This window comes from Triturus cristatus, chromosome 4_2, assembly GCF_964204655.1.
Source record: "Triturus cristatus chromosome 4_2, aTriCri1.1, whole genome shotgun sequence".
NCBI lineage: Eukaryota > Metazoa > Chordata > Amphibia > Caudata > Salamandridae > Triturus > Triturus cristatus.
In genome coordinates, this window is record NC_140586.1 from 775,969,388 (window position 1) to 775,983,607 (window position 14,220).

The 14,220-nt window shown below is 43.6% G+C and overlaps 1 protein-coding gene across 1 annotated transcript in view; it reads left to right on the forward strand.

The window, feature by feature from the left end:
* STIL (STIL centriolar assembly protein) overlaps window positions 1–14,220 on the forward strand; it is a 310,496-nt gene that overhangs the window by 41,810 nt on the left and 254,466 nt on the right. The window lies entirely within an intron of this gene.

Consider the following 14,220-nt stretch of genomic DNA (forward strand, 5'->3'; position numbering starts at 1 on the left):
AGTGATTGTTATTGACTCATCAGAAAGGCAAAAATTATTTTGGGTGTCATCTGCTGCTCAGTTTATGAGAATTTGTTCCCAACAGCTCACAGATGCAACCACCAGCCCCCTTTAAAGGGGCAGCATCTTTTGCAGCAGTATCTGAAGGTGGAGCTGCACTATTTTCAAAACCTGTTCTAGTCCTCGAACCTACCTGTTTTGATTTCCTCTTACCTTCTACCTGAGCTTTCTTTCCTTTTTGCTGGTTTTCCCCAGCATGACCCATTCTCTTTAGAATTCCCACCAGTAGATCAGAAAAACTTTATTCGATTGTAAAACAATCATAAAAGTATACATATAAAAAGTCATTACAATTCATTGAAGAATATCTTATAACTAGTCAAAATTTCATGATTTCCTAAGGTTGGTAAAAAGAAATATATTTATACAGTTATCCTATTTCTAATAAATATCACTTGCTTCAAATACAGTGTAATTGTTGCAACACAGAGGTGATTATCCAACCGTTGGATATCATACATAGCCTGGCGGCATTGCCGATGCCCGATTTCCCTTAAACTGCAATAAAACAACTCGCCTGATTTGATGGTAAAATTTACAAAATAGGACAACATGCATTGTACTTTGGGGGGAAATTTCATCACAGGTGCAGGGAGACAGTACATGAGACCAAACATTTGCTATTGGGAAGCTAACCAATCTATGAAACAGTCCAAACCTAAAACGGGTTTATAAAAATCTGTCATAGTTACCCGGAACATGAAGCAAGTAGGGTTGAATGTTAAAAGATGTTAAGATTAATTGATGTTGTAAAACAGTGGGTTTTAAGGCCTCAGCAGCATTTCTTATTGATTCTAAAAAGATCAGACCCTCTTTTTTGAGCTCCTTCCGTGAAATTGCTGAAATAGTAAGAGGATTTAAAAAATAATCCAACTTACCAATATCAGTTAGAAACTTTCGTACATAGTTCAGCCACGGTATCCTCATATGTCCATCCAGTTTTAAAACTTCTAACAATATATCTCTTAAGTTTAGGTTCTTCTTTTGTCCACACCCTATGCCATAATAGTACAGGTTCTAACTTAATGAGGTCCGATATATAAGAGTCCCAATTCTGCATGGCAATTATAATTAGAGGAACTCTTAGGGACTGCGAGGATAAATTTCAGGAAGGGGTTCTCAAGCACCTGGAGCTGGGTAGTATCCACAAAACCCCAAATCCCACTACCATACATTGCACCAGAAACGCATTTGGCCTTATAAATCTTAATTAATTCCGTAGGCGGTCTGGTGCCTAATTTCCTCGTAAATGATCTAAGGGCAGCAATCGAACGGTTCATTACTTGTTTTTTTTTCTGATATTGCCTCACCCCATAGATCCTTCCAGGTAAACAAGATACCCAGGTAGGAGAATTGCTTGGTATGAGTCAACTGCTGTCCCTCAATAAAAATAGCCTTCTTAGTTTTTACCCCTCTACCACAGTGCATGATAGTTTTTGCAATATTAACTTGTAAGCCCAAGTCTTTCATGAAGAGGGCAAAACAATCCACCACGCGCTGTAGACCCACTTGGGTACGAGACATTAGTACGGCATCGTCCGCGTATATTAGAAGCGGAATTGGACGACCAGCTACATATGGGGGATTAAAACTCTTATTGCACAGGGCTTTCTCCTACCAGTTTATATACAAGTTAAAAAGGAGTGGGGCCAGGACACAACCTTGCCTGACCCCACTCCTGATTGGAATTTTGCCCGTGCATTCTCCCTTGCGTCCATAACGAACGCGAGCAGATGCGTCACTATAAAAACATTTAAGAAAATAAATAATGTTTTCTTCAACCCCAATTTGTTCCAATAATATCCATAGTTTAGAGTGAATCACACCGTCCAAAGGCGGCTGAGAGGTCAACAAAAGCCACAAACAAGTTCTCCCTCTTAGCCCTAGTGTACTTCCCGGTCAACATCAGAAAATTTAGGCCCTGTTCCACTGTTCCTAATCCAGAGCGGAAACCGTATTGCAGGTCGGACAAAATGGAATTTTTCTCAGCTCACGAGAGTAGACGATCCAAGATAACTCGTCCACCTATTTTAGTATAAGAATCTAAAAGGGAAATGGGTCTGTAACAACCCGGGTCATGTCTATCCCCCTTTTTATAAATTGGAACTATTATGGATTCCACCCAAGTGGGCAATAAGTCTGTCCTACAACTGGCGTTTAGCACCTGGACCAGAAGGGGGGCCCACAGAGGCATGATTGTCTTAAATACATCTATAGGCACACCATCTGTGCCAGGGTCCTTCCCACCCTTACTGGCGAATATAGCTTTTTCAACCTCTTTCAAAGAAAACTGCATATTTCCTAAGGAAAAATAATCCTTAGGATTACAAGAGGTACAAAACATACAGTCTCCCTCGTACACTTTAGAAAAGTGATCAATCCATTTATCCTCAGGAATAGCTATCTCTATGGAGGGACAGATCTCTTCACTAAAAAGAGGATTTCTGATGATCTTCCAAAAGCTTGCGCAATCATTGCTAATCGATGCCTCATGCAACGCTTCCCAAGATTCTTTCCTTAGGTCATCTTTTCTATCTTTTACAGCTAATTTATAATCTTTCCTAGCTCTACGTACATCTTCCGCACACCTATGAAGATTGTGCAATGTTTTCTTTAAATAAGAGTATGCTCTGGTGCGCCTAGAGTTAAACCAGCCACCCCTCGTTACATTATTATTCTTGCATTTTCTCGTTAAAGAGGTTCTAATATCATTACAAATTATCGAAAATGATGCAAGTATTTTTTCTGGGATAGCATCCTCCGATAGACAAGTTGAAATCTCCGAAGCACATTTATTAATTACAGTATTGAGTACGTTAATTTTATCCACCTTATCCCATTTGAGCGTATAGCCATTGGTTCTTCCAATGGCCAAATTTTCCCACAGTTTATCTCTATCTATACTATTTTTTGGGAAAGACTTCTTTGGGATTAAAATAGCTTAACATAGTGGAAAGTGATAGCTAAGAACAATATCAGATACGTGAAAATTAACAATGCTTACGGCATGTCTAATTGTAATTAATACAAAATCAATGGTCGAGGAAGAACCTCGACCGTTAAATGTTGGAGGAAGAGAAAAGGGGCTTGTGCAGATTTCGTTTATAAAACCCAAGTCTACTTGTCCCATTAATTCATTAAAATGTTCTCCCAAGGGAGAATGGTTAAAATGCAACCGACTTACTCCGTCTCCTCGCCCTATAATACATCTTTTGTCAATCGTCATATTGCACAAAGTACAATTAAAGTCTCCCAAAAGAAGAGTCATCATATTATACCCAAAAAAAAATGCTTGTAGGGACACTGTTATAAACCAATTTATTGAGCGTGTTAGAAACTTCCCCTAGGGGAATGTTATTATATAGATTGAGCAAGGCGATCGGGGTAGCTAAGCTTAAAACCAGTATCAAAAATTGAAAGTAGGAATCCTTAACTGGCTCCAATATCTTTATTAAGTGCAATTTATTTGATACATAAATTGTCAGACCTCCTTTGGCTCTTCCATGAATAGTATCCACTGCTGGAGTGTGGAACGTTTTAAACCCATTTATAGAGACTGGATCCCTAGTCCATGTTTCTTGTAGGCAGATGAGATCTTGCTGGTAGATACAATCTTGCCAAAAGGGGTTACCAATTTTGGATTTAATTCCAGCAATATTCCATGAGCATACATTACATGTCAGAGTACCATGCGGGGGACAGATAAAAGGAACCGAAGTGGGATCTACCTTCAGAGGCAATACTCTACTCTCACTCGTCTCCTCTAATCCATCGACCACCCCCCCCCTGTATAACCGTCAATTTCAAATGGAGAGTTATCTAAGCTTATTCTATCACTGGTATTATCCAATGGGTCAAAAGGCAACATAGCATCCATAACAGTAGTCCAAGTGCTTTGGAGCGGATAGATTTGCTGTCAATCATTGTTGTCTAACCCACTGAGAGTGTCAAAACGGTTGGATGTTGAAATACCGTATCTCCCAACCTCAAAACGCCCCCAAGTAGATAATTGGGGACAATGACCCCGCATCCTTTCCTGCCATGGGAATGAATAAGAGAAGTCCAGAGGAACATATTAACATGGTCTGTGAGAAGTTGGCCAGAATAACATCTCTCAAAAATATCATTAACCAAAGGGGGGGACCGGAATGAAAGAATCACACAGTCCCCTCTCAATGATTTAGAAGATGGACCAATCCAACCAACTCTTCTAGCCATCTTGAAATTCGAAAATAAAGCACTATTTGACCCAAATTTAACTGACAGGAAATGAAGGGATTTATTCCTCAAAGTTGACCAGTGTTCATAGACATTAGGGGGAAGGGGTGGAACATTAGCTAGCACCACGGTATATGGTAAGGCCTCTGGGGGCAAATTTATAGTAGGTAAACTGGGTGTAATAATGACCTTCCTAGCGTCAGCAACTGTTCTTATAACGGTTGGAGAGTTATTTTGGACAGCTTTAGAAGGTCCTGGTATATCTATTCCAGCCGAGTTGGTACCTTTTTAACCTCTTGGATTTCTCCTGCACACTACTTTCAGTCACCTGATGAACTTTTTTAAGATTGCCTTTCGTCACAGGCAAAGGTTTTTGTGGTGCAGTAACATTACCCTGTAGTTTACCCATGGCTTGTACTTCCATATTGGTGACCCTAACTTCAATACTCGATAGTTTTACCATGATAGGTTCCATGAGAGCCATTAACAGGTTCTCCATTTTCCCCCAGAAACCCTCCCCTGTTAACGGGTCACTCCTACTAGTATTAGAAGGGGCAACTAATGATTTATTATTATCCTCTTTCCCTTCGTCGCAATAGGTTTACTGGTATTTTTACGTGATTTATAAGGTCTCTTTCCCTTAGCATTTATCAGATGTGACCCTTCCTTATTACAATGGTTTTGCTTACACTTCGCCTTCTGGCCTCCTAGTTGTCATTCGTGGTGTGACATTATTAGTATTGAGTACAGATCCAGAGATTGTAATTGGGCTTGAAAGTGAAGCTGAGCCTACCTATACTATAGGACTCTCATGCAGAGAGTGCTCAGATAGTTGGTTACTAGAGAAGATAACAGGAGACCAAGATAACCTAGATTCTATAGGCATATGATCTAATTGTGCCTGTTGCAGAGGATTAGTGCTGTCCCCAGTTACTTGTGGTGGACGAACTTCAGGGAGGCCAATAAAAGATGGAACTATTAATGACTCATGTGAGTTGGTTGTAAGTATCGATGCATTAGTGGCAGAAAGAGGGGGAAGCATACCTGCTGGAAGTGAGAGGCGCCTTTCAGTACTTTGGATAACTGATAAAACCACCCCGATTGTTTTTTGTAGCATACGATCAATTGCAGTCAAACTAGGAAGAGGAGTATTGACAGCAATTTTAGATTTGGGATCATTTTGAGCTTGAACAGACGTATGCTTTCCCATATCTGAGGCGGTTCAATTACAACTGCCTCAATGAAAAAACACAATATAAAATATAGAAAAAATAACACATGAAGAAAAAATAAAATACACCATTAGAATAATAACAAATAAACAATATCCCGGAAAGGTACTTGAGTTCTATACTACAACCAATAGATATGGCCCTGCCCTGCCTCGGCCTGCCCCGGATGGCCACAGACGGCCCGCCCTTTGCCCGGGCTCAGCCCGCACGCGGTCCCGCGACGCGGGGAGTATAGTTGCTTTTAAAGGGCCTCCAAGCGCGATTTTCGTAATGACAACTTCCGGTATTGGGGGCAAAGGAGCCTGGGAGTTGTGGTCTCCCCTCCACACTGCGGCCGCAAGGATAACAGGCGCGGCGGCGGGAGGGAGACCCAAAACGGCAACAAGGACGCCGAGAGGATGGGGATCCAAGCAGGTAGGCGAAAAGTTCTCACTTTAACCCCAGACACAGTTATTTGCGCGCTCATAAGTAATTAATGTATATGCTTTTCCAAATTTTGAGGGAATTTGCTGCCACAGAAGGAGTAAGGCCAAAGACCTCCGTTGGGACTAAAGCACACATGATATCTTAGGCAAAGCTGTGTGCCAAAAGTAACATCACTACTACATTAAGGGTGCCTATTAGTGATCCAGTTCCTTTCCCCTATATTGACTTGGGCTTTGGGATACACAACTCATCCATCCCAGAGCTTTCTGAACACTATGCACCTGGAGAAGTTGTGAGTGGTGTGCCTTGCGCAGATGCCATCACTTTTGTTTCTTTACATAATTGCCTGCTAAGTCCACCTTTAAAAATGGATTTGATCACATACTGTGCCAAAGTTCCAGAAGAGTGGGGAGCAGGGACGCCCTCCCCACCCCCAAACGATGTTTTCACGCATGTACCAACAAGAACAGTACCTGAAATGTGAGGTTGGGCCTATTGTAACTAACTAGAACATGCCACATATGTGACCATGCAAAATGAATGTTGTGTAATTGTGGTTTTCACAATTTTGGCCTATTCCATTGCCTGTGAAATAGGCCCACCAACATGTGGGGCATATTATTTTTTAATGGGAGAAGTGTAGGAACATTGGACGGTAGGACTTTTGCAGTTTCCCCAATTCCTATGGTCACCCTACCCACCAACGGGCACTTTTTTATACCCAGTCAATCAGTCAAAAGTACTTTATTCGACAGCCAAGAGCCATAAAAGCCTACAATATTATAAAAATACACATTCCATTAAAATGTAATAAAATCATCCCGCATTGCTATTACAGTAATAGTGTTAAAAAACCTTTAAAAGCTATATCATATAAAGTGCAGCTGTGCTAAAATAGTAAGCCAAGTCCATAGGTAATATCACATTTAAAAACGCAAAGCATTGTTTAAGAGAACATATTTGAACCAACTAATAACGCATGATTGCTATTGCAATGATAGTCTAGTCCTATGTCTAATGGCCCGAGTAAAAACCTGCGACCCCCCCCCACCCCTCCCCCCCCTCCCAAACAAACCATAGGTGAGGCTAGCATTTGTAGATGGAGCAGGGCCGGCCTCACTTGGACAAACTGACAATCTCTAAGTAAAGGAAGAATGTGTTGCCTGCGCAAGGAATCGTAATAGGCACAAAAGAACATTAGGTGCAGGGTATCCTGTTCCGAGAAGTTATCACAGGGGCAGTGTTTTAGTGAATCCGGTTTTGAATATCCTCTCGGAAATGCCAGCAACCAGGGGACCATATTCATACGAAATCTCGTCAAGACAAAACAATGGTATGGTTTGTTGACATAGGATAAATATGGTTGCAGCTGCGGACCCAAGCTCAATGTAACCAACCTTCTCACCGAGGGTTTATCTAATTCAGCTTCCTCCCTGAGGCCTTGCCCACTCTCCATGAACTGCTGTCTAGAATCTCTGATGGCGGTTTTGCCCAAGGACCTCTGTGTCAAAAACAATTCTGGACAACAAAGACATCTTGTCTGTTCCTTTATGTATTGCAGTCAAGGGATGTGTAGGGGCCCCCTCTAGCGCAATTCAATCCGAGACTATGAGTTGGTTTAAATTTGGAGAAGGTTGAGCCCAGATTCTGAGCCAACGTAACAATGGGGCAACCGCAATCTGGTCCGAGATATAGCCCACCCCCAATTCTTCATGCAGACTGAAGACTGGGGTAGCAACAGGGACCCCAGGAAGTTTGCACATACAGGTATTGTCCGCCACTTGTATTCCCTTCACATCCATGTAGCCCTGAATATCACATCCATACATAGCCAAAGGAATACATTTAGCAATATAGACCTTCAATAGTGCAGGGAGGAGTTTTGACCCTAGTCTCTTTGCAAAGTCCAGAGTGGCCCCTGCAGCTCTGGCTAGGACATTCTTTTAAGTGTTCGTTGTGCACACCATGCACCTTGGTCATCAAAAAGTACCCCTAGGTATGGGAACGTAGATACCTTAATTAACTCATCCCCATTACAGTAAAATTTGGCCTTGGCTGCCTTTCGAGAGCCTATAGTCATGGCATGAGATTTCTTAAAATTCGTGATTAAGTCTAACAAATTAATAAAATCTATAAAACAGTTTAAAAGTTGTTGCAGGCCCCTTGCAGTTCTAGACCATAAAACCGCATCGTCGGCGTACAGGAATGCGGGGATCATTTTGGTGCCCGTCCTAGGTATGTCCTTGCAGCATGATATTAAAGTGTCCCCCCAATTTGTTGATATATAGCGTAAATAGCAGGTGTTAGACCTGTCAGCCCTTTGGGTGGTCCCTCCTCATCCTTATTTATTTTGTCCCACTTTTGCCTCAAACCCTGTTAGTATTTTTTCCTTTTTGGGAACCACCAGACTTTTTAGTATTGATGCAGATTCAGGGAGCCATTTTATCTACCCCTGGAACTTCTGTCTGAGGGCCGGAAACACAAAATGGTGGCCACCCATTGTCACCTGTGACATCACTGGAACCTACCAGCACCTTCCAGAACATTCCAGAACCCTGTGACAGTGTGAGGCAGGTTTAGAATGTTGGGAAGGCATCTCCAGGTTGGCAGTTGGAGTTGGCAGTTGGCACCTGACTGGTGAAGAGAGAGGAGCACAGAACTGAAGGAGGAAGGAGTGAGGCAGCAGGGGTGGAAACTTGTGCCTGGAGTGGGGTCCAGAAACCCACCCTTGATACTAGTCCCTACTGACTGAGCCCAGCCTGGAGCCCTGTGTGGGAGAAAGCAAGAAAAACCATCTTAAGGATCTGGACAGCAGGAACAGGCCTTAAAAGTAAAGAACAGCAAGTTCCTGACCTGGTTACTGGTAACTTCTTGAAGTCCGACGTCGAGAAGCCTGGAGACCTGGAGCCCGAGGTGGAGAAGCGGCGCTGACTGGAAAGCAGACGTCGTACCCGGAGCCGCCAGAGGTCGAGAGAGGGCGCCGACGGAGGTCGTGGAGAGTACCAGAGGTCGAGGAGGAAGTCACCTGAGGAAGAGTGTGCGGCGTCGACGGGGGAGTGAAGTCCGCCCTCCGGAGTCGCCGGAGACCGAGGTGAAGTGTGCCGGAGGTTGGGAGTGGAGATCGCACTCCGGAGTCGCCGGAACCTGAAGAGAATCGTGCCGGAGGTCGGGAGTGGAGATCGCACTCCGGAGCCGCCAGAAGTCGACATCGAGCCAAGGCCGCCCGACGACATCGAACCGGAGCCGCACGAAGTCGACATCAAGCCAAGACTGCCCGACGTCATCGAACCGGAGGTCGACATCGAGCCGAGGCCGCCGACATCGAACCGGAACCGCCTACCTGCGTCGTCAAGAACTGTCATTGCGCCGAGGCCGCCGACATCGAACCGGAGCCGCCTCACGGCGTCGACACGACTCCAGCGGCGTCGGAACTTCATAAAAAGGGCAGTAAGTGGAATAGAGGGCGCCTAAGACCCTGTGAAGCCCTAAGAGACCATCCTAGAGGCTAGAGAGGTGCTGGAACCAGCTTGATAGTGCCAGGGGTGAGCTGAGACTAATACAGAGGGGTTGTGTAGTGTGGGAGAGCCAGATCTCTAGATTCCCCCTTGATCTACCTCCGTTTAGGCCTCAGCCTTGTCCAAGCCAGGGAGTATACCCCTCAGGCCATCCAAATCTCTACAAGCTGGGATTGGGCCAAATCATCCCATAGTACCTCAGGAATGTGAACTGATTTTCAAGTGTCACTGTTGGCTTTTATTATTTATTGAGAGCACTGTATTTATTGTATTAATCCTATTTATTACCTCACAGTATTTATTGTTTCACAGTATTTATTGTTTCACAGTATTTATTGTTTCACAGTATTTATTGTTTCACAGTATTTATTGTCGCACAGTATTTATTGTCGCACAGTATTTATTGTCGCACAGTATTTATTGTCGCACAGTATTTATTGTCGCACAGTATTTATTGTCTCACAGTATTTATTGCCTCATAATATTTAATTGCCTTTCATGTAATGCACTTATATTTATGCCTTGATTATTTATGATCTACCTTATTTATTGAATCGTTAAGATAGTATTTATTTGACTTACCCTTCCACAGGAAAAGCCTTGTGTACTGTGATTATATTATTATTTATTGGATCAGCAACTAAGAGAAAAGAAGATAAAGAGATATATTTTCAGTATAATTTTTAAGGTGTAGTGTCGTTTTTGGAACGGATGCACGCATGGTTATTGTGAGGGTATGACGTATGCTTAGCACGGTGCCTGATCCCTGACCACACGAGCCAAGCTACCACAGTGTATGTCTGGGAGAACACTACCACCCTTCCGGTGTGGGAGTGGGTTTTCTAACAGCAGGGGAGCCAAAATGCCCCCCTGCTGGACCCCCCCCCCCTTCCTGCTGCCCAGGAGTCTGTCAGACTGCCGTCTTCATTAAACTGTACTGCAGCCTTGGTGTAAGCATGAGCAGTATGCAGAAAGCAGATCAGTTATGCATCTAGCCCTATATCACGAAGGATCAACCAGAGCTTAGAGCTATTAACAAGTTCAAAAGCTGAGGTTAGATCCATGAAGGCCAGATGCAGGACCCCTCCCTTGGCAACAATCTACTTCCCGATCACCAAATGGGGGTTCCGGCATTGATCTAGTGTCCCTTTCCCCTGCCTGAATCCATATTGGAGATCGGAAATGATCAAGCCAGGCTGTGAGGCGATCCAGAACTACTTTTACCCATAGTTTTAGCCACAGAATCTAAGAGCGAAATTGGTCTATAACATGCCGGGTCATTCCGGAGACCCTTTTTAAAAATGGGGACAATGACTTGTCTTTGCCCATGACGAGGGGAAGCCATAAGCACATGCAGCATTAAAAACATGTGTTAAAATCTTGGCCCAGACTTTAGGGTCAGCCTTCTAGAGATCTGCTGGTACCCCATCAGGGCCAGGATCCTTTCCGCCTGTTGTAGAAATAATAGCTTTGTAGACCTAATCTGTTCTGAAATGGAGACTGGAGCTAACTAGTCCGCAAACTGTATGTCCCACGGCTTCTTCTAAATCGGTATTGCTATAAATATTGCCAAAGTGCTGGACAAATAAAGGGGACTGGTAACTACAGACCAAAATCTAGAGCTATCAGACAGGACGCTAACTTGACTAAGCTCCTCCCAGGCATGCTCTCAATTGTTTTTTCCTCTTATGAACTGCTAATTTGTACACCTTCCTGCAGCTCCTAGTTAATATTCGGTCCCTCTGTTCTTGCTTGACGGCCTTCATTAACTCCTTATGGGCAGCTGAGCAAGTATCATCGAACCACCTTTTTAGTTTTGGGCATTTCACTTTGGTTTTAATAGATTAGAAGCAGCCTATTTAACGATGGTATCCAAGGCATCTAAAGTAGCTCTGTCATGTAATGCTGGGTCCATACATACTTGAAGCTCCGAGGCACAGGTGGTCTACAAATTCTCCAAGAAACTCTCGGGGGTGATCTTTTCCCACCTCCACCTTCGTACTTGGTCTTTGGTACTTATGTATGTATTAGTAATTTGGTTCGCAGCACCCCCCCCCCCCCCCCTTTTAAGGCAGACGAGAGGAGGAGAACCAGTGTTAAAGGGTTGTGGTCACTAAAACCGTTACAAACCACATTAAAAATCTGTACAGCCGGCAATAATAAAGCAGATGAAAAAATATAATCAGTTGTACTTGAGCTACCGTTGCCTGCGTAGGTAGGGACCCGGACAGAAATCTGACTGACTGCTGTAAACAATGCAGATTGTAAGCAGAGAGCAAATCTTCTTAGAAAATGCCTGATGGTGTTTGCTCAAAGTGGTTTGACACCTGCAAATCGTCTTCCTCCTCCAACATTGAGGGACAGTTAAGACAGCATTTTCGAATGTTAAAATCCCAGAATTAGCGTGTCATAGTAAACTTGACTTCCTTCCCCATAATGTTTCACTAAATCTTCTAAGGCCAGAAGGTTTTAGTTCTCATGAATCCTGGAGAAGGAAGTACAAAAATTCACTACTAACAAGGTGGTAAGGTTCTTTCCTGACAATTTCACTGCTAACACATGGGGTGATGGAGAATCAATCAATTTGGCTCTAACAAAGTTTAAGACTGAACATTAAAAGAAGCTCTGCCCATGTTAGACTGGATTGCGTGTTTGCAAAACGAGGTAAAGCCATTAAGATAAAAAACAATCATTGGGCTCCCAGGTCTCTTGTAAAGCAATAATATGGTGTGTGACAAAGTGTACCCAAGAAATATCACCCTTCTTTGACCTAAGCCCAGCTATTTTCCAGGACAATACCTTTGTTGAAACATCATTGGAAATAGTTGGAATAGGGGTAGAGTTAGGGGGATTATCCAACAAGCGTTTGGATGTGGGGACCGCTATTATTGGTTCAATATAAGCTTTCGGTAGAGACTTCTTAACCTGTGTTGTCCCAGCTACCGTTACCAGTCAATCATTTGCATCAAGTCCCTGGGGGTTAGCTAATGGTAGATATCGATTTGGTAGTGTAATGTTCGAACTTCTACCTTGGGGATGTGTAACCAACTTAAAACGGCATCTGCCAGCCATTCGTCTGCCAATCGCGGTTTACTGGGGAATGTTTAAAAGGATAAAAAGTTTGAAGTGAGACTATTCTAATTTTAGATTTGGTACCATTCTTATATTGACAGTCTACTAATGCTTTAGCTTGCATGGGGTGCCTGAAATTGACAATTATGCAATCCCCCCTCAGTGTTTTTCCTAGTCCGTGACCAATCCAACCCACCCTTCTGGCCAGAATAATGTCAGGAGAAATATTTAAGCCATTAGTCACATTATTGTTACACCAATGAGTGGTCTTGTGTATGAGATCCAATGAGGTTTCCTTGGTTCCAGATGTAAGTGGAGGAACCCCCAAAAACACAGCTACTAAAGGTGCTGATTGGGGTGGGAGATCATGTATACATTTGTTTTGCAGTGGTTCGTGGTGAACTATTGTATGTGTAGATAGCGGGTCCTCCTTAGCTATTTCCTGCACTTTCTGATGAACTACCTGGGATGCGGTGACCGACCCCCCCCTGCCCCCTGGAATGTAGTCAGTAATGGTATTACTAGGATAAGACATACCCTCTTGGGCTTGAGTACTGATTGCCTGATGTACTTGGGTGCTGCCAACCTGGGGTATATGAGCCGAACCAGTAGGAACTTGACAGGCGCTCCCTCTTCCTCCGGCTGCTATGTCATGCCCAGAACAAGCATTTACAATGCAACGGTCTCGGAATTGTTAAAGGTAGAGCTATTGGCATTGCACATGACGTTATTTTTGTTTGTTTTTGTTTTTAAAACATTTAAAGAAACGGCTTTGTTATTTACAATGTTAATAGCTCAATCACTCAAATGCGAGACCTATTGCATTTGCACCCACACACACAGAGCCACCCCACACACACAGCCACCCACCCACACAGAGCCACCCACACAGCCACTCACATAGAGCAAGCCACACGCGCACGCACGCACACACACACACACACTAGCCCACTGACCTATTTACATTATGTGCACTTTGTGATCTGCATGGTACATGTTCTTTGCTGCGGGCACATTAACCCTATGTGCTACCTTTCCAGGAGTCAAAACTTCCACTAGACAAAACTCCAATCTCTCTCTAGGAAGAACATTAAACATCAATCATAAGTATACAGTTTTAGAAAAATACACTTAGTGATCCTCCTAGGTAATAAAGGCCACGCGAAAACAACTGAAACATTGTTCACAAGTCTGTTGTGCGAGACACTGCAATGTTTATTCTGCCAGAGGCAAAACATGCCTCTTGGATTTACAAAAATATAGTAATATCGGAATGCGGACCACGAAGAATAAAGCCATACTATGATCTCCTGAGACTACAGGGTTTGTAACTGGCAGGTTCAGGTTTTGCTGAAGGCAAAGTAGTTGTATTTTGCTGGGGGAGAGGATGCAAGCACAAGTGTAAAAGTTGGGAGAGAGACATATCGATAACAAATTTCAGCAGCACTATTTATGAGATGACAACTTAGCCGGTGCCAGCCTCAGCAGGGCGTGGACCAGTACACGTAAAATAGTTAGCTTTTAACCCAGCCGCTCACCCGTGGAATGGTACGCGGTTGACCCCAGGAGGTTGGGTGCATGGACAGGACCACAGGCACCCTCTCGCCACCCCCCTGAAACCCGGCTCTGGTGCACACTGAACAAGCAAGCAATACCTTCCGCCATGATGAGTCCGGGCTGATCTCGCGAGAGCTGTG